The 21859-nt window shown below is 41.3% G+C and overlaps 1 pseudogene; it reads right to left on the reverse strand.

Annotated features, from left to right (window-relative positions):
• Positions 1-17847: 17847 nt before the first annotated feature.
• On the reverse strand, positions 17848-19127 carry LOC146867447 (syncytin-1-like; annotated as a pseudogene).
• Positions 19128-21859: the final 2732 nt, after the last annotated feature.

Here is a 21859-nt window from a genome sequence, read left to right on the forward strand (position 1 = left end):
TCTAAGGGCTAGTGAATAATAGAACAGGAACTGCGTTAAAAAAAAGTTTTTAAAAAACGAAAATGCATAGCTTTGCTTATGCAGCTGTAAATACAAATGTTTGCCCGCACGTAGTGCTCCATGACGAGATGAAATCTTAGGCAGTTGACACAAAAGAAAATTTTACTGAGGCACAATCTGTCCTTTTGATTACTCGCCCAAAAAAACTTACAGGTGTAAAAATGTCCATCTTTCATAATTGCAATTACCAGTAGGTCACGTTTTCCCTCTGCTGTTATACTCGAAACATTTTTGGCAAAACCATGATAATTTTTGTGGAAAACTGCAAGAATTTAAATACTTTCAGTTATATATCTCTGCCAATGGCCAAATAATGTGTTTTTTAATTTTTTTTATGTTGGTTCAAACTGACTCACTTTTATTGTCATGGATTTCATTCAGCCTTATATGAAAGGAGCAGTGTAAACTTCACCTGTGAGAACAGTAGAGGGAGCCATCAGTACAGGAATAAGTCACAATGTGGGTCAACCCCGTGGCTGAGAGAAACTGAAGCTCTCGACGACTTGTTTTTAAGGTGAGATGTCTTACCGTGGGAAGGTGAAACAAGTTCGTCCTTCCCATGTATTGCCCTGGCAAGAATTACCTTATCGGTGTGTAAAGTGTAGTTCAATTGAATCCCAGCAGGAGCTTATCAAAGCGTCTGAGAATTATCAGGAAAGGAGCCATTAACACATTCACAGCTTGGTTCTCGCACATCACATTGAGACTACAGCCCAAATAGTCCGTGTAGGGTATTCCATTTGTTTAAACCTCCACATACATGTTGATTTACAAAAATGACAGGTTTAGCACTGCAGGAGTCAGCACACACCCTCTGACGAGAATGAAATTACTTGAAGTAACGTCATATGACCTGTGAACCTGAATCCGAGGAAGAGGTGCCACCAGACATAGATGTCGATCATATCACAATAACTGAAATCAATGAAGCTTAGTGTATAACTCAGAGAGAAAATGTATTGCTAAATCATAGGAAAAAGCACAAAAAGGATTTGAAAAAGGGATAGTGGTCAGTCCCATCGGTATTAATTCGTGGGAGCCCAGGGGCGGCTCCTCCTAAATGGCGGAGGAGCATCGCCCGGCCTGCTGTAAGTGCACAGGCAAACACTAATAAATAAATTGACATTTCATTTTGCCACTAGCTCGCGGTGTGTACAGCGCGCGCATGAGGCAGGGGGGCAAGACAGAATCCTGCTGCTGCCCCTTTCAGTGCGCATGTCGGTTTGGCCGGATGGCTACGTACAGCCAGCCGACATGCACACTATAGACTCAGCAATCTCCCGGGCTGTGAAACAGTGGGGGATAGCTGGCACAGGCCCCCAGCCTCAAAATCAGCACTGGATTAGCCTGCTCCCACCAATCCTGGAGCTGCTCTCATGCTGAGGGCATCTTCTGATGCTCTCATGCTGAGGGCATCTTCTGAGAGCATCTCCAGTATTGGTCAAGATTCGTGTTCCACTGGGCAGCAAGGGTCCCTGTCCTGCTTGTAGCCACCACCATCGCAAGGAGAACAGTGCTGCACCGGTTGGGAGCATCATTTGTGGTGAGTTCGGTACATAGCGCCCAAGCCCCATATTTAGGTATTACCAGCCGCCACTGTAGGAACCATGTATGAAGTATGTTATTGGCTTAATTTACTCCTTATCATTGTTAGCAAGTTTTGATTTATTATCACTTGTAGGGAATTATCATGCTTGCCGAGCACAAATGTGACAGGTCTATTCAAATACACACAATTTCATGTATTCTAACCATGCAGTTCTTTATTCGGCAATTACCATAAAAGTACATGTAAAACATCACATCAAAAGATGAGATAAAATCAGGAATAAAGTATGAATAAATACGGTGTATATCTAAAACCTATAAAATGCAGCCATCAAAAATACAAAACTCATGATAGGCATATGGAAGCCTTAGGTATGTTCTTACTCGATAAGGTGCAATGATCCTTTCTTCCTGCTGCTCTGATAATCTGGGCAAAAAAAGAGGGCATGCTCGACCGTTTCTTTAGACTCTCTGCAAATGGGGCACTGCCAACTATTCGGTTCTATCTGAAAGGCTTCAGGAAGGAAGAAGAATGCAGGGGATAGTAGGGTAGGAATGTACATCTCTGAAGGGAGGCAGTTGCTTCTCCTGGCGGCCCTGCTGGCTGTAGGCGGTCTAAGTACAACCGCAGACGGAACGGTACAATTTCAGCATCAAAGTAACGTGCTTGCTCCTCTGATCATTGATGTCTTCAGGTTCATTGCTCAGAGCCTCGCGACTGTGTACTCGGTGATTGTTCCTGCAGCTCTGCTTGCACCGCCTCCGCCACATCAGTAGAACAGCAACAAGTGAAGTCTGAGTAAATGTACCAGTGATTTGCACACCTTAATAGCGTGGACCACACTTTATACCCATCTGTATTGTGCAGTACAGCCTAATATTGTACTCCTCAGGATGTGGTTTCGTTAGCTGTGCTAACACTTGCTCTTCAGTGGAACTGCTAGCAACTGGAGTGTGAGTTAATGTATCAGTGATTCACACACCTTAATAGTGTGGTCACGGTGGTCTGCACACCCATTTCAACTAAAGATTGCCTGCTTATCACACAAATCCCTCCACTTCAAAACCCCCAACTTCCTTGCGCAAAAGCTAGAACTATCCGGAGGGGGTAGACCGCAGAGGAGTGCTAATTCCCTCCTCTTGAAACCCCAGATCTTCCGCAAAAAGAGGACATGCCAACGAGCCTTCTCGGGCTCTGCACCAAAAATTAGCAATTCTCTTCCACCGGAAATCCGTAGAATCTCTTCCAAGGTTGCTTTCAAACTGGAAGCAAAAAGATTCCTCATGAATAAGTTCTTACCTTAACATGGACACACTACAATATTGGTTGTCAATCTTGTATTTTACTATTGTATTTGCTCCCCTGTGTCATTATGTTTCAGCGACTAGCCCATTCTTCGCCTACCCCAGGTTTATAATTGGTCTTTTATGTGTACACTATTTGATTCAATGCCTATGTATATTCCCTATTTGACTCATGTACTGATCTGTTACCTTCATTTCCCTCAAATTGTAAAGCGCTCTGATATCCTTCGGGATCAAGTTCGCGCAATATAAATCTTTCTAAATAAATAAAATAAATACATTTGTATTGTACACCATAACCTGCTGTTTCAGCAAGTATCAGCAAGTGTTTTACTATTAAATCATTGGTGATTTGCACACCTTTATAGTGTGGATTAATTTACATAAAGCATTATAATCCCTGTACATTATGGTCACCGGTGATTTGCACACTTTGTTGCGGGGAAACTTAAATAAAGAAAAAAATGACAAGGCAGCTGCTCTCTCTGTCGCAACAGTATAAAGCTGTGGTTATCTCCACACAGGCAACATGCTGGTCTCAATTTGCTACTTCACAGGCCGCCTCTTTTATACCTAGACAATGCTTGTCACGAAAGGTCAAATAATGAATTACTTAGAAGTATCATATTGATTAAATGAACATTTTGTCACCTGTGTCCTTAACCTCTTAACCTAGTTCTTATAACCCTTTATCGCAGTTCTAACAATGCTTAACAAAGTAACTATTCTCTACTCTAGCATGCATATATATTTCAGTGTGTGCTTTATCACTCTGCTCCCAATAGCTCTTATCCGATGGTGTGTGCTCCTGGCTAATTCAATCTCCTGCACCTATTCTTTAAGTCATGTTCTTAATTTGCTGGGAACACAGAATAAGTGCTTGTGTGCTAAGACCATAAATTCCTTCATGCTTACAAAGACGAGTTTTACTTCAACTAAGACCTTGCAGTCATGCACTTATTTTCAAGTGAACTTTTCACCTCTCCGGCATCAGCACGAGATTTAGGCCTGCACTCCTCTTTCCCCAGGTGTACTTTTATATCGCTTTCTACTGGTGTCTGCTGTAGCATAATTTCTTCACATTTCAGTTCCTCTGTAACAACTTCTACCTTGACTGTGCTCTAGGGTACAAACATGGTGATTGATCTGCATGTAAATTAGTGCAAAGTATATGAACTGTTTGTCTTCATTAGCATCCAACACTCTGTTAAAACCTGTGTGGCATTTTTGTCATAGCCAAGTTTGCCTCCAGTTGATTGAGAACAGTGGAACAAGGGTTTTGAAGAGTATTTAGAGGCTGTTGAAGGTGTATTGAGGGAAAGTGATGTGGTTATGCGTATGTGTCAACCATAAAGGTATCGAATTTACGTAAAACAATATGTATGTCCTAATGGAGCGACATATATTTTATAGTAGGCACTAATTGCCCGGGGGGTCTGTTGAGAATGTATGACTGATCTGCAACATGGGAATTTAAGGTGTTTGAGGATGAAGTGATGCGCAACCAGGTTGTGGAAAAGTCCAACAGGAAAAAGGTACAAGAAAATTTGTTAACAGTGGAAAATCTTACATTAGGTAAAGCTATTGAAATAGCAAGTAGTATAGAGTCAAACACACAATTTATTGACCAGATGACTTTAAGTCACAGGTGCATGTGTTGCAGTCTCAAAACAAGACAAAAGAAAGAAAAAATGATCCGTACCTGAAGTAAGAAGGAAACCAAATGAGTGTTATCGGTGTGGTAGTAAGAACCATTTAGGTAATTCAGCAAATTCTCCCACTATGGACAAATTGTGTGGCAAGTGTAAGAAAAAGGGGCATTTCATGAAAGTGTGTATAGCAAAGTGGGACAAGGGGCGTAAAGTGTCTAATAGTGTAAATACGGTAGGAAATAGTCCTAAGAAGTCAAACTGATTCAGGTGATGGGATTGTAGTACTCATGGGGGATGAAAGGAAACTGGTTCAATTCACGTGTGGGAAGAAAGAAGTTGCATCAGTGAGTGAATTTGCCATTAGGAAGCCTCATTGTGTATTTTGATGGATAAAGGGTTCACATTGGAGGCGAGCAATTGCCAGTTCGGGGAGAATAGTGTGGATTATCTGTGACATAAGTTATCAGAAAAAGGAGTAGAACCCAAAAAAAGTTTGGCAAAAGCTATTAAAGAACCTACTATACAAAAGCCAGACTACCCAGATGGTTAAACAGCAAATCATTCAACACAAAAGCCGCATCAGATGTAAAGTGGAAAATGGCCATTAGGACTCCCACTAAATTGATAAAAATGACTCAGAAATGGATACGGTATGGCAAGTAATAGACCAACCCACCCTCCCTTTATGGGGAGGTGACCTTCTACAACTCCTACATAAATATGAATGCTGCTGGATAACATTTTGTAATTCTGTTAACCAGGGCCTAAATACCCTGGACGAATGGAACAATATGCTCTATACCTAGATATGCCCTTGCATTCTTGACTCCCACAATCAAGTACCGGCCAGTACACTCTCTTGCTCGACACATTTATCCATGAGCTGAGACCCCCAGATCTATAGACAGTCCGCGTTGATTCATGCACATATTACCAATTCCTCTCTTATTATGTTCCAATTTTTTGTTTTATTCACTTGATACTAATTATGAGTTATTATACAACATACAAACTGTAACATTACACATAGGACTCTCATGTATATTTCCACTTTCCTATGTCATTATTCCTAATATTCCATTTACCCTTGATTATGGTACTGTAAATAAGTACATTGCATGTATACTTTTGGTTGTCATTTAAACCCCTTATCTGTATTTTCCTTCTCAAACCTTTATTTAGTTATTTCTGTAATATCACCTTTGATTACTTTTGTAATATCTCATATTGTAACATGATTGACATACATGGCATTGGCTGTTGGAATCGTTGTGTTATATTAAATGCAATCTCTGTGATTTATTCTATTGCTAACTCTCTTTACCAGGCCCAATTTCCAGGCCAATTGCCCCTTGTTCTCTCCTGCTTCCCTCAAGGGCACTGAGACTGTCCTTTTTTCTCTTCCCAAGCCGAGTCTAGTGTTTTCTGCTAGCCAGCTCTTTATACTCCCAGCAGGGTTTGCCGCATCTGCGCGACAACCTGCATGCCAGCTGGCACGGGAGTGGTCACCACTTTGTGTGCACTGTACTTTTGAATTACACTTGCATATCATGCAATAGTGCTAACAGAACTAATACATTCTGCATTAAGAGATTTCAATAGAAACCGCACTTTTCAACTCGGTTGTTGTTTTCCCGTCTCTGTTCTTTTGTTATTGATTTTCCACCATAGCAAATTGTCTTTTACAAATATTACCCGTTTAGACCTGGGTGAATCTAGTAACAAACAACGTCTCAAGTGGGTTTCTGGGTTTTTCTCCTGTAGTTTTGCTTGTTACATTAAGCAACTGCTGGGTTGCAAGAATGGGTCCTTCAATGGACCTTTTAATTTCTACCTAATAACGTGCAATTAATGTACACCCTATGTCTCCTATAGAAACACCATTCTACTTTGATGAATATATACTTCAAATTCTTGGTGGTCCCTCTCTTCTTTCAAATACCTATACCCCTCCAACAAATACCTCCCATGTTCTACTGGACAGGCTTGAGAAATTAAAGAAAAAACAAATACGGACCAACCTACATTCATGTAGACTATTTGAAGTCAGGTGTAATTCCCCTAGGACTTCACATACATAATACTCTGCCCATGTTTACACAAGATCCAAAGTTTTGTACAGGTTTTAGCCACCTTGCAACCACCTGTTCGAGACATTGGGTGGCTCTTGACATAGACACAGCCATTGAGCGCAGCAAGAAGGAATTGTAAGAAATTGCTGAGTTAGAAAAACTTATACTCAAGGGCAGTAGCCTCACAGATGCAAGGAACCTACTAGACAAAATAAATAGCATAATCGCTAAATGTAATACTATATAGCACCACCAAGTCAAGGCAGGTGCAGTGACTTTTAGTGCTCCTCCTTCCCCTGTGGTGAGCCGGAACAGATACTCCCGCTGTGATTTCTCCCATGAAGCGGGTGCACTAAATGTGCTAGGTAGCTCCACCTATTCAAGGCAGGTGAGTTGAGTTGCAGGGCTCCTCCTTGCCCCAGAGTGAGGTGGGACGGCAGTCGCCGCATGCTGTGATTTCTCTTGGTATGAATCCTCTCCACCTGATGCAAACAGTCTGGGTGCTAACTGTGCTTTCTGACATGATATGTATGAATAATGGGAAATTCCACATCTTGAAATGCTTTGCAAAAGCTTATAAATAACGTTTACTGCTTGCACCCAGCAGAGCTTGTTCGAAGCACCTCGCTTCACATCTCTCAGTTTGAACTTGCAATAAACTGTCTCCACAATTGTGCTTGGTTGCTGTCTCTAATTTGGGGTACCAGATTTTGTGCGTTCACAAAGGCTAATCACTGGCTGGGAGAAGCTAGAGAGCAAATGTAAATTAACTAGCAGGAACTTCAGGCAGGTGAAAGGAGTTATTTTTTCCAAATATTTAATTAAAAATCTGATTTTACCACTGAATTGGATTTTTAATAACAATTAAAAGTAGTTGTTTAATTGTTTTTCTAGCTTGTCCCATCCTCGAGATATTGTATTATTCTTTGATATTGTTCCCCAGTGTTTCTCTATGAGCCAGCCAGCCTACCTACAGTGAAAATATATTTTAGTTACTAATTACTGTAAGGGCATGCTAACAATAAATTGTTACATGTCCTACATTTATATAGTATGTACTCTGCCTTGTACACTACAAGCGCCACATAGGGGTGACATATTAATATTTAAAAGGGAGATTTTAACTTGCCAAAAGGGTTAATTTTGACAGGTCAAAATGGAGTTTTTACACTGCTAATGTCAGGCTACAATGGTAAGCATTAAACCATGTTTTCACTGCCACTGTAGCGAGTAGCACAATAGGTGCTCCAGTCTACTAGTGACATTCTAACTTCCAGGCCTTCATTACATTTTGTGCCATATATTTGGGACTTAAAGTATGGCACACTGACATGAGGGTGGGGGGAGGGTGCATTTGCATAGGGGGGGGTGTTGGGGGACAGTGCATTGGTAGTTGGAAGTGGTCTAAACTGTACTATGCAATGGTTTCTATCTGCGGGAGACGACCACTGATATGATGGATATTGCGGCTGGCAATTGTAATTGAGTAATGCAATAAAAATTGTTTTTGCAAAAACAATATTTGGGACTTAAAGATAAGTTACCTATACCAGTTAGAAGTATGAAATCTAACTATGTTAAAATGGGGAGCACAGGCACCTTACTACTGGTTAGCAGGGGACTAAAGTGCATAGAGTAGTAAACCCAGAAAACAAATAGAGTCCAGCAAAAGGTGAAAAGCCCAGAGTGACCACACAGAAAAGACGGATTTCCTACATTATTGTTTAAGACTAAGCATAGTGTTAAGCAAAAGAGACCCTACTAAATTATACTGTTCAGGTTTAATGATAGCACGAAAATACAGACCTAGAAAAGAGGTGGACTGCATGTATTCACAATAATGGAAGAGGGCAACAAGCTTAAAATGTGTATGTTTTTCAATTTGTTTAATTTTATGTTATTCTAAAGAGTGTGTATTTCATTTCTGAATTTATTTATTTTTAACTGAAAGTGTAATCTCCGAGCGGGAGCTTCAGAAAGCAAACAGAGTCATCAGAACACTATTTACCTTCTAATCTTGACACTGCTTTTGCCACCTCTGATGCTATTGGTTGAAAAGGCTGTAACAGGGGTCGAACAGGGAAAGCCTGGAATCGCAGCTGTGACCCCTAAATGGCATCCAAGTACCCAGCGCATGCATGTAGTTAAAATAGGTAGCTCACAAATGTGAGGGTACAGCAGCAGAGTATGCAAGGGCTATTACATATTTTATAACAGAATAACAAATAACCAGTACGGGTGCGTATTAAGTCCGTGCATATGACCTGTGTGGCTTGTAGTAGCCTACAATTACTCCTAATTGAACTTGTGTAGCCATTAAACACTGGGAGTAGCCATTGAACACTGGGAGCTATTTTGAGACATAATATTTCATGATTACCAGATGAGTCACCCAGGTCATCTGCAACAATGAAATATCTGCCTTTCTTGACTGAGCACTATGTACTTGACGCCCCCAGAGCCATGGGGACCTGAGTTGGATCTGCCAGTTTTCCTTATTTATGAACAATTCATATGGAGAGTTGCCTAATCCAGGCCATAAAGTGAGATGGCGCCATTCTCATTCAGGTCACAGCTACCCTGCATTTCACAGTAGTATAGCAAGGCTCATGCATCTCCACAGTGCGAGTGATCGATTCGGAAGAGCAAGGAAAAAGATGAGCAAACAATCCACTCTAATTCTTGTACAGAATTAATAGGAATTTGTACGTCTTCTGACCCACTCATTTTTATCAGTGAGGCATTCCAGATTAAAAAGTGTGGTGTATTTTGGTATACCTTCTGGGTTAAATTTGCTTACTGCATGTGGCATGCAGTTAAAAACGTATGCTGTATTAGCTGCAACATTGGAATCCAAAGATATAAAACAAAAAGCAGCTACTCCTCAGCAATCAGGATTTACACTTAAAAAGGGCATTTAAGGAATTTGCAATGTTAACACATGAGAGGAGCAGGCCTCACAGTAGTGAGAACGAACTTGGGTGGTTGTCACTACCAGTACATGTAAAACAAAAAGGTACATGTCCTACCTTTAACTTACACAGTACCCTACCCTTAGGGCTACCTAGGACCTACCTTAGGGGTGATTGATATTTCATAAAAGTGGAGTTTAAGGCTTAGAAAGTAGTTGGAAATGCCAAGTCGAGGTGGCAGTAAACTGCGACCACAGGCCCTGCACTGACAGGCCTAAGTCAGGTTTGAAAGGCTACTTCTGTGGATGGCACAATCAGTGCTGCACGCCCACTAGCAGCATTTGGTTTACAGTCCCTGGGTATTTGGTATACCACTGTACTAGGGATTTAATAGTGTACCAAATAAACCAATCATGGATAAACCAATGGTCACATTTTAGATAGGAGCATAAGCAGTCAGTCAGTCAGAAAAGTCTTTATTCGAACATTTCATCATAAAAGACATAAAACCTTCAATGCAATTTAAAATAGATAAAAAATATACATAATAGACATATTAGGTCAATATATACACATTAAAAATGGAATAAAAAGATATTAAACAATATGATTCAATAAAGACTTGATCTTATAAAAGAAACATACATCACATTGGAGTAATGAAACTTGGCTTCAATATACGAGGACAGAGGTTAATAACTCTTTCGTCGGTTGCGTAAAATCCAAGCCCAACTAATAAATTTGGCCACACCAATAACCACAAGTGTCGAGTTGTCAGACTTCAATATTCTGCTGGCGGCCTGAGCGGTTTTAACACCCAATGCACGGCAAACAGGTCGCAACCATAGCCTTCTAGGGTGGTGGTACTCCGGACATACAAATAAAAAGTTATCAACTGACTCAGTCTGATCCACACATATGGGACATTTGTCGTTGCCAGATATGTTCCAGTTTTTAGTAAAACAGTGTAGTGGAAGGGTGCCAATTCTAAATTGGTGGTATAATTTCCGATCCAGCTGTTTTGTTATGACATCCCAATATGCCTCAAGGGAAGATTCATCCTTGACAGCCAGATAAGATGCGGACAAAGGGCTACCAATCAGGGAGGCGTGACGCTTACCTGAAGCCCATTGCCAGTAAGCATCTCGAAAGATTTTTTTTGGGGGAAAAACAGCCGACATAGGATTGGACCAAAGATCACCCATACCCATATCTGACAGGATAGATTTAATTTCAGACAGCCAGCCAATACGAAGGGAGCCCCTAAGAGCTATTACCTCTGACAAAGCTTTAGCATATAGGGACAGCTCCGGGGTAGTCCACAGGCGTCGCCAAAACGTCAGCGGTCTATACCGAATCATGTCCTCAACGGGCTGACAGCCTAGCTCATATAAAAGAGGGATACGCGGTGAGGATTGGGGTAAGCCAACTGCTGTCCTTAAAAATTTATTTTGTACCACCCTTAAGGAATCCAAATTGCTAAATCCCCACAGTTCGGCACCATACATCACTGCTGGAAGAATTTTTGACCCGTAGATTTTAATCAAGGGAGCCATGGGTTTAGTGAGGGATTGCCTATGTTCTTTTAGTAAGGCTCCACCTAGTTGTGAGTGCTTAAGACTGAAAAGATCAATCTGCGGCTTCCACCTTAGGTTGTCACTAAATAAGACCCCCAAGTAAGTGAAAGTGGAGGTCTGTTCCAAGGTTACTCCACCCATTTCCACCCTAGCTTTTACTGGGCGGGTATCGCGAAAGACCATAAACTTGGTCTTCCCAACATTAACCTCCAACTCATGATCACGGCAGAACAACTCGAACCTAGACAGTGCTAGCTGGAGTCCCTGTCTTGTTTTCGAAATTAAAAGTGTGTCGTCCGCGAACATGAGTAGGGGGACTTTCATGCCAGCAATGGAGGGTGCATCTGTCGGGAAGTTAAGGAAATATTTAATTACTCCATTAATAAACAGTGAGAACAGGGTGGGGGCCAGTACACACCCCTGTCTTACCCCCCTGGACACCTCAAATCTAGCAGTCACCTCCCCTGGTTTACCCCATCGAACCTGTGCATATGTGTGTTCATGCATCTTAACCAACAGTTGCAGTAGTTCAGCCGGAATGGCCATCTCTTGTAAAACTTCCCACAACTTAGACCTTGGCACCGTATCAAATGCAGACCGAAGATCCACAAAGGCTGCAAAGAGCATACCACCCCCTAGATAAACCTCTTTCCAATATAACAGCATGAACCTAAACGCTTGATCAATGGTTCCAACATGTGACCGGAACCCAGCCTGTAGGGGTGTTAGTATATCTTTATCAGAGATCCAGCTTGTAATACGACCCAACAACAGGTGAGCTGTAATTTTTTGAGCCGCATCTATGAGGCTAATCGGCCGGTAATTGGCCGGGGCAGAGCGATCGCCTTTCTTATAAATTGGCAATATCTCTGCCCCAAACCAAGAATCCAGAACCGAAGCTCCTCTGGCCAACGCATTAGCTAGTGTAGTCAAATAAGGGACCCATAGGTCCTGCTCCTGTTTACATAAGTCTGCAGGGATGCAGTCTGGACCCGGAGCTTTGCCACTCGGAAGAGATTTCAAAATTACCTCGACCTCACTGGGGGAAAACACTAAAACCTCAGCATCAATATAAAGACGTGGGCCACCTTCTAGGACATCTCTGGACTTAAACTGATTTTCAAAATATCTGACCCACTGATCGGGTTCAACGTTATTAGCCTGGGTCATGTCCTGCACGTTCCTACCCCATTTGAGCAAGTGCCAAAAATGGCACATATTCCTACCATCACAAGCCTCATATAAGTCTCTCCAACGTAATTCATCCCAATTTGACTTTGCTAGTCTTTGGGCAGCTTTATACTCGTCTCTACAAGACTTAATGAGAACCCGTTGCCTGGATTTGATTGCTGCTATTAGGGCAGTACGGACTCTCTGCAGGCCTTGTCAAACCATCAATTGTCCTTCTGACATCTGGGCTTATCAATAACAGGTAAACTTTTAATAGATTTTTAACCCCTCAAAAAGTTCTCTGTGAATGCCCGAGATAATGGTCAAGAGCCCATCCTTAGACTCACAGCTGGTCAATTTACACAAAGCTACATTTACCAAATTCCTGATAGCTTCCCTAACGGGTGCATTAGAGGCGATCTTAGGCCAGCGTACCCTTCTCAGGTCATTAGACAGGGTTACTTGAGCACGCACAGAGACATCAATATCCATGCTGGGGCCAGTAAAACTACTATCCAATATGGACAGTGTCAGGGGGTTGTGGTCACTTTCTGGCCTATCAGTCACTGCCATATCTACGATGGCCGGCCACAGCTCACAATTGACCAAGATATAGTCAATTCTACTTCCACATCTACCATTATTAAAAGTTATCTTCCCAGTCCTGTCCGAAAACGTTCTGCCATTAGTGGCCCTCATCCCCGTTTCAAGGCACAGGCCCTTCACATATAGGGCTGCTTGGGTCCATTTCCCAATAGGAGCCAATTCCAGCTGGGGAATGCCCCATACAGAATCCTCAGCCTCAGACAGTTTGCCATCATCCACCCCCAGGGGTTCAAAGCAGGTATTAAAATCACCAGCCACAACCCTGTGACCCACACTTGGTATGGTGTGGAGTAGTTGGTCTAAAAGATAAACTGTCGGAGAGCATTTGCCACCTGGGAGGCCCCTCGCATAGATATTAAATATGAGCAGATTAAGGCCCCTAGTCGAAGTGACCCTGATAGCCAAAATGTCAGGGTTGTCAATCGGGAATTCCACGACTGTAATACCCTCACATTGGCGTATCCAGATAGTCAAACCACCTGCCTCTTGATCCCTTAGAAGCAGGTTTTGAATAATTCACATACCCTAAACGAAATACGGGATCAACCGCCCAGGTCTCCTGAAAACACCAAATATCTGTTTGATCAACAAAGTCCGCCCAGTCTGGAACAGCCTGTTTAGATAGCAAACCGGCAATGTTCCAAGAGGAGATTGTTAAGTTATGACAAGGGGAAAAAGAATTTTTCACCACCTGGGTGGTCATAATAGGTTGGGTGACAGGAGGTACCCTAGGAGAGTTTACAGGTACAGGTTGTAAAATAGGGAGATTTTCCTCAGCTAGAACCAGCTGGTTTGTTTGATCAGGTATCTCCCGACAGGAGACCAATAATCTCCCACTTTCCCTAGACCAAAGGGGGTCATGACCATCCCTCAGTCAGTCATTTTCCTCTAGGGTGGATAGGGCGGAGAAGCGGTTTTCTTGCGCAAAGGACTGAAAGCCCTGCACTGGGGCTACAGGCAATACACATTGCTGAGTTGTGGGCAAGACCCTTCCAGGCCTATAAAAGTAGCCAAGGGGTAAAACCATAATCCCATCTTGGAGTGGGGCCCGGTGGGAGGCCATTTCCAATAAATATTCTACCAATCTGGGGGACCTGAAGCTCAACACCACACAGTCCCCTACCAAAGTCTTCTGGGAGTGGCCAACCCAGGATATCCGCCTAACCATTTTGAATTCTTCAAAAAGGGGATTTACTGTCCCCAAATTTATTGCAAGAAAGTACAGGGCTTTATTTTTGAGGTTAGACCAATGCTCTCTAGATCTATCTGGTAAAGAAGGGACTCTAGCTAGAATGATCGTATACGGTGTTGCCTCTGGGGGAAGATGCAAATTTATGAGCGCATCAGAATCCTCTGAATTTGGGGCAACCGGTCTTAACCTATTCCCCGTAATCTGTTGATTAAATAACGATCCTCTAGTACTATTAGGTGGGGACACTGGCCGAATAATATGAGCACTATGCATTAGGGGGGCCTGAGGATTTCTAGCTAGAGATCGTCCATCTACAAGACTAGTAGGAACCCCCTCACCAACATGACAAGCCCCCTCCTTATTGGACGACACAAGTAGTGGAGCAGCCGTCAGCTGTGCACTTCCCAAAATGGCTTCAATACGATTAAGCCTTTCTACCACTAAGTCTAGTTTGGTTAAGACTGGTTGAATAAGGGACACTAGTTGTTCCCTAACTAGAGAACACAGTGGCTCAAAACTCTGCTGGACCATAGGTAGCAAAGGATTGGAGCTTTCGGGGGCGACAGGTTGCACATGAGTTGGTGCCACCACAATTCCAGGGGCAGCCCTCGGGGCACTTGACTTATTGGGACCCCGTCCTTTTCTTTTCTTACATATATACCACTGTACTAGGGACTTAATAGTGAACCAAATAAACCAATCATGGATAAACCAATGGTCACATTTTAGATAGGAGCATAAGCACTTTAGCACTGGTCAGCTGTGGTAAGGTGCTCAGAGTCCTTAAACCAGCAAAAATGAAGTCATAAACAGAAGAGGTGGAAGGTAAAAGGTTTGGGGTAACCCTGCAAAAAGGGCAATTTCAAACACTGTTTTTGTAAAAAAAAAACTAAACATTTCTTAGGAAGATTCAACAGAAGACAAAACACAACTTCCAAAATCTGAAGAAAACACCCCTCCTAACAGCAATCGATAGTGAGAAAGGAATGTGTGAGGGGACCTCCATGGAGCAGCAGAACAAATATCCTTGAGGGATGTACCCTTGAATGAAGCCCATGAAGTAGACATTCCTCAAGTTGATCTACCTTGCATCTGGCCAGGCAGTGATAAGCCTTAAATTTCATACTATTTGAGAATAGTAGATTTATCCTCCTAGAAATCATAGACCAGGAATCCTAGGAATCAGTTTTCTGGAACCCAGCTGATCTGTGAAGGTAGATGGATAGAGTTCTGTGTACAACCAAGGTATGTTAGGCTTCTTCTTCGGGGATGAAGGATCCAGATAGAAAGCTTGAAGCATGATTTTTTCAGAACAATGGAAAGGGTGACATTTTAGGCACAAAAACAGAGCCAGAGCAAAGAACCACCATGCCAGGAAAAAAACAGAGAAAAGGAGCGACAGGAAGTAACAATCCTTTCTCCCCAACCCTTTTACCTGACCAAATTGCAGCTAGAAAAAGTCTTGTATGTCAAAAAACAAGACTGTAGTTTCTAAGGGCTCAGAGGGTGGACCCTGCAATACCTAGGATACCAGAGGTAAATCCCAGGAAGGCACCGGAGAGCGGGATGAAGGCCTTTGAAGAAAAATACCCTTAAATAATCTGAAAACAAGAGGGTCTACAGAAGAAACATGTTCCCCCCTAAATGCAAGATTGCTGCCCATTGAGATACAATGGTAGACACTACCAAAACTAAAAGAAACCCATCTCATAAGAAATTCAAAATAGCTGCTGGCTGACAACTAGAAGCCTCGACACCATTCTTTTGGCACCACACCTCAAATTTTCACCAATGTCCAGAATGGGGTTTGGGAGTTACAGGCCTATGAGAGAACTGGATACATTCCTCTACTTCCTGTGAACACCCCTGAGCCGAAAAGATCTAATGTTTTAATAGCCATACCCCTAGACCTAATCACCTCAGAGCGGCTGGGGATGGGACTGGAAGATTTATAGAGGAGATGGTTCAGTTGGGAACTGCCACGCAGAGGTAGTCATCATCAGAAGAAGGACATGCTGCCTCCGAATTTAGAGTGTTTTCCATAATTGCCGAAATGATGACCTGTGCCCAAGCATTACAACTTCCTCGCAGGAGACACACCAATATTGTAACCGACCGAACTTCCTGATTTGGCCGGTTGCTTAGCAACAGTGAGCTGAGGCACGGTGTTAAAGACGGATTGCACCTGATGCAGAGGAAGCGTTGGGGGATTTTCCATCAGCATACTTATCCACACTAACCCCGGGCATAGTGGGCGTAGCGGGGCTAGGCGGAGGGCCACGGGGTTGAGAACAAACTCCGTGGAACTCCGTGGAGCTCCGCTATGCCACCCGCCTCACACCCGCCATATTAACAATTGCTTACAACTTTAAAAAAATTACTTTAAAGTCAATAAAAACACCTTACCTTAGCTGCGGAGTCCCCGGGCTGCCCTCCTCCTCTTCATCGCGTTCTCTGAGAAAACTGCGCATGCCCCGCGCATGCGCATTTCTCGCGGAACGTGGAGTAGGCAAATGTCCGCACACTCAGCGGGTGGAACGGAGCTCTCCGCCCACGGTTAATCCATACCAACCACCATACAATAATTGGATACATAACTCTAATGACAGGCCAATAAGTCATTATCACACAGTTAGCAATATCAAAGGTCCTCCAATTAATCTTTGGTAGAGCTAAAAGGGACTGAATAATGAAAAACGGAATGCTATTTCTCCACGAGGACCTACAATGAAGCAATGCACTAAACTTTGGTCATTATAAACATGTCTAAATAACTCAGTAACTCAGTAATAAAGACAAACACTATTCTTTTCAATTCGTTTTTCTTTTATTTCATAATATGAATGGTCAAGCACAAATACAAATTAGAATGTTATTATTAGGTTCATAAAAATACCGATTAGATTCACAATAATCATAACAGTTAATTTATGAAAACAGCAGAACATCAGGTATAGAGGAGTGAGAGAGAGAGAAAACATCAGCGAAACACAGTTCACTTACAGAAATGAAATACTAATGCACTGCGTGCAATTAGTCTGAAAAGCTAACCCCACGGCCATTAGGGTATAGGGTAAACATCCTTTGTCTAAATATTGTATAATTTCCAAGAGAGGAAGAGGAAAGAACCAGGTTACAAATGTATTTTAAACCTAGAAATAGTAACATTCATGTCATCTACACCCCTCGCCTAGACAGGAAAAAACTCTAAAAGACTTTTAGAAACATGTTAAATATCTGTACTTTAAGGAAGCATTTGAAGGGCAGGAGCACGGAAACAAAACAGAGAATAATTTCTAAAGCCCACACTACTTTCACAAAGAATAAAGCTTTTTCTTTTGTAGTTTATTTTTCTGCAGTTAGGAAGACAGAATAACATTCAGTTAGCATTATTCTCATTATTTTGACTAAGGAAATCAAACTGTTGTGCCTTGTGCATATTTTCACATGTTATACACTTTCATGTTATGCGTTAATAGTTCTGCGCTATTTATTAAAAAACAGGCATTGTAGTGGATTTCATCAAGCAGATCTTATTTACAAAAATCGTGCTCTATCAATCTCTCATCTGATGGTATCCTAAACCATCACAATAACCCTTATCAGATTACAATCTGTTAACATAATTTCAAAATGCAGAGTCCATTGATGGCATCTGTTTTAATCTAACACCCTGTGAATCTTTCATGACACTATAATAAACACCGTTTCGATCCTCCATTTCATTTCTTCTCTCTTCCTTTTTCTCGCCCTTCATTTTGCATCTTTTGTTTTATTCTTGCAGCATTTATAAAGCAAAAATACCATTAGTATGCCAGTAGCAACAGCAACTATTGGTGTTAGTATCCTCCCTAATAAGCTGTTAGAAAATGTTGAAAACCAATTACCTATAGAAGATAAACCCTTACTAAATTTCTCCCAAGCACCATCAATCTCCAGTTTCACTAAATCATCCTGTAAATGAGTAATGTTGCTGATATATCCTTCCAGATCTCTACTTTTATCAGGAATATATGTGCAACATTGTTGAATTTTCAGCTTACTACAGACTCCGCCCTCTTTTTCCGATAGTACATCTAGGGCAAGACTATTTTGTAAAACCATGGTTCTCATAGCAACCATTTCTGTATCAATCATTAAAAATCCACCAGCAGTATCTGTTGATAAACAATCAACCACTGTAGACAATTTTCTAATCTTTTGTGGATTTAGAATCACCCCAACTGAAGGTATCAATGCTCCAAAAATATCTCCCACAATTTCTGCAGCACTCAAACCCCTTTTACTCCGTGTTAGTCTTTTTTCATTGGTTCCATGTTCATCACCAAATATGGTAAATCTTTGGAAAGACTATACCCATATAACAACACCCATACCAATGTGGTGGTAACCTATAGTAGGCATTTTTCCCACACACACAATAGACTCCAGGGAGAACAGGATCAGTACCACCTCTTAATACCCAAACCCCCTGTCATAAGGAAAATATGTTCACATTCACTGGAAGCAACAAAATGATTATTATAGTCAGTCTTCTGCCTTAATAAGCAAAGCCTCCCTCTATTAGGCCAATCCAGAGTCATTGCAGCATAAGCCTCACCTTCTTTATGTGCCCATGGTGGTTCTCTACTTTTCTGCGCTGCAGCTCTTTGTTTAAAATTTCTACGTCTATCTTCTACTGCATTAATGAATTCTATTTCTACATTATCCAACTTACAAGTCAGGTTATTTCGATGTGCATATACTGTGTCTATCGTTTTAGTAGAATGGAAAAAATCTCCCATGTACTCTGCATTCCTAGCACTATACACTATATTCATATTCTTTCTAATAGGAACTTCTGAAAATACTAAGTCATAATTTGAGTAAAAGTATTGAAACATTTCTTTGCCATAAAATAAACTTGTTAGTACACTACATGAAATACCATATGTTAGAGGAAGGTGATGGTATGTCAACCCATCAGATGCAGACATAGGTAACAGCATACACACATAACAATCTCTCGCATCCATAGTATTCACATACTCATATAAGAGTTTAGTAAAGAAATGTAGTAAAAATCATTAATTGATTTGTTTAAATGTAGAACACTACCAGTTAATTCCTTAATATTAGTCTCTGGATCTTCTTTCAGGTCTCGTTTAGCATTAATTGTTACGTGCTCATTATTATTAGTAACATTCAATACATTAATAAACATAAAATGTGGTACTATAAAAGTTAATACCAACCATACAATCATTGTTAACGTTACACATGAAAAACAAACATTAAGACATATTTGCCCAAACATGCCCTGATTTCGTTAACCAGACTCGGTTCTAATTCTATCCATTCTAATAAAAAAAAAAAAATCTGTCAAAAATATTTCAAAAATGTAATAAAAAATGAATAAACAACATTTTGCTAGATTAGTTTTGGACTGTGCACCCCACACCTTCAGCTCTCCTTCAGCTCTTCTTCTCCAGCTTTTGCTTCAGAACTTTTCAGAATTCATTTATTTTCATAAATCTCCTATCTCTTTTTCTGCACCCTTTCCAGAAAAACTGTTCATCTAGGGTGGCTTGTATGAGTAACTGCTTTTTGAACAAAATTCAATAAATTCTTTTTCCCAATCATTTGTTGAAGTAGTCACCTCATATGCCCATTCAGGTGCTCTGTATTTCTTATTTGGTACTTTAATTCTCTTTGTTCTTTGCACTTGCTCTTCTTCTTCTTCCACTTCACTTTGTTCTGATTAGCTAGATATCTCAAATACTGTTTCTGGAACCTTTTTATTTAGAGTGTATTTTAATCTTTTTACTCCTTTTGGGCATTTATCTCCCTTCTTTGTTCTTTTTCCATTTTCATTGTCAATGTCATTTGCAATTGATTCAGTGCTTTCTCTTGATGAATCCCTTTTCCTTTTTTCTTTGTTGTTGTTTATTGAGATCACTTTATTCTCAGTATTGACAATCAGAGCATCATTTTCATTATTCCCAGTATATTGTGCCCACTCTACTTGATTCTCAAATCGCCCTGGTCCATTTCTTTGTTCTTGTTGTTCCTCTTCAGCAAGTTCTTCACTTTCAAGTGGGCTTGGGACTCTTCTGGCGTTGCTTGCATGTACCAAATTGGGCAAGCCTCTACACTTAACAGCAGTCGTCGTCACCAGTATTACTTGGTAAGGACCATGCCACCATGGTTCTAGGCAAGACCTCCTGACGTGCTTTTTCACAAGCACCCAGTCCCCAGGACATGGATCATGTCCCTGTTCTTGCTGTGTTGTTGTTGCAACTTCTCCAACCTGGTGAGACACAGAACGTACCACATCAACCAATCCTTTGCAATAATCCAGGACCAAATCATCAGTAATGTTCATTAGTTGATTTACTGGGACTGTTGGCTGTCTCATAGCCCTGCCATCACAATTTCATGTGGGGACAGTCCTGTTCATTTTTTCTGGGATACTTCTCAAGCTCATGAATACCAATGGCAATGCATCAGGCCATTTCAGTGTAGTGGATGCACAAACCTTAGCCAATCTAGATTTTATTGTGCCGTTCATCTGTTCAACAACTCCTGAAGCCTCAGGTCGATAGGCACAGTGCAGTTTTTACTCAATTTGTAATGCTGCACAAATCATCTGAATTATTTCATTGTTAAAGTGCGTTCCCCTATCAGATTCCAAAGAGATTGGAAAACCGAATCTAGGTATTAGCTATCTAAGAAGCAATTTAGCAACTGTAAAACTATCATTACGTCTTGTTGGATATGCCTCAACATAACGAGAAATCAGACAAACAACCACAAGAACCCTTTTTAAGTCCCTGGCAAGGAGGCATCTCGATGAAATCTAACTGCATCTTCGTGAATGGACCTGCAGCTTTGCCAATTTCGTCCCATACTAACCACTGTTTTTCTCCCTGCATTTTGTTGCTGACAAACAATACATCTTTGACAGAGACTTTCTACAATAACCCTGAATTTAGGGTTAAACCGCTCTTGACGAAACAATCTGATCATTGCATCATTGCATCTCTACCTATGTGTGTTGGACCATGGTAGACCCTTGCCATCTGTGATAACAGACTATCTGGCATTACTGGTCTCCCATTTGTATATATCCACACTATCTGTGTGTACAACCTGATTTTATCCATCCATTTTTCTCTGAATCACTTGCTTCTTCCTGCAGTTCTCTAACCTCATACCAAGTTTCAACAAATGAGAGCATCAGCCTGCATTCTGTTTGGCCAATTTGTTCATTTTGTTGTTCCACATTAATAGAAAATGTAATTAAAGCACAAAAACGTGCAATCTCATCAGCATATCGGTTACCCAGTGTGATATACTCACAACCGGATCTATGTGCTGAACATTTCACGATCCCAATTTGTGCTGGCAATTGTAGTGCCATCAGTAGATCTTTTACACACTCTCCATTTCGTATTGGTGAACCCGAAGAGGTCAAATATCCACGCTGAGACCACAACTGCCCAAAATCATGAACAACACCAAAGCCATACTGGCTATAAGTGTATATTGTTACTCTCATTTGTCTTGCTAAGTAACATGCTCTAGTAAGAGCCACCAGCTGTGCAAAACTCCCCCTCTTTAACCCTGATGCTTCAATCACATCTGCTACTGTGCAGATTGCATATACAGCTCTCAAACATCCTTCTGAATGTCTTAGACATGATCCATCTACAAATAAAACAACATCAGATTCAGCTAATGGAGTATCTTTGATATCAGGCCTTGGTTTGGTACACAACTCAAT

This window comes from Triturus cristatus, chromosome 1_2, assembly GCF_964204655.1.
Source record: "Triturus cristatus chromosome 1_2, aTriCri1.1, whole genome shotgun sequence".
In the NCBI taxonomy this organism is placed as follows: domain Eukaryota; kingdom Metazoa; phylum Chordata; class Amphibia; order Caudata; family Salamandridae; genus Triturus; species Triturus cristatus.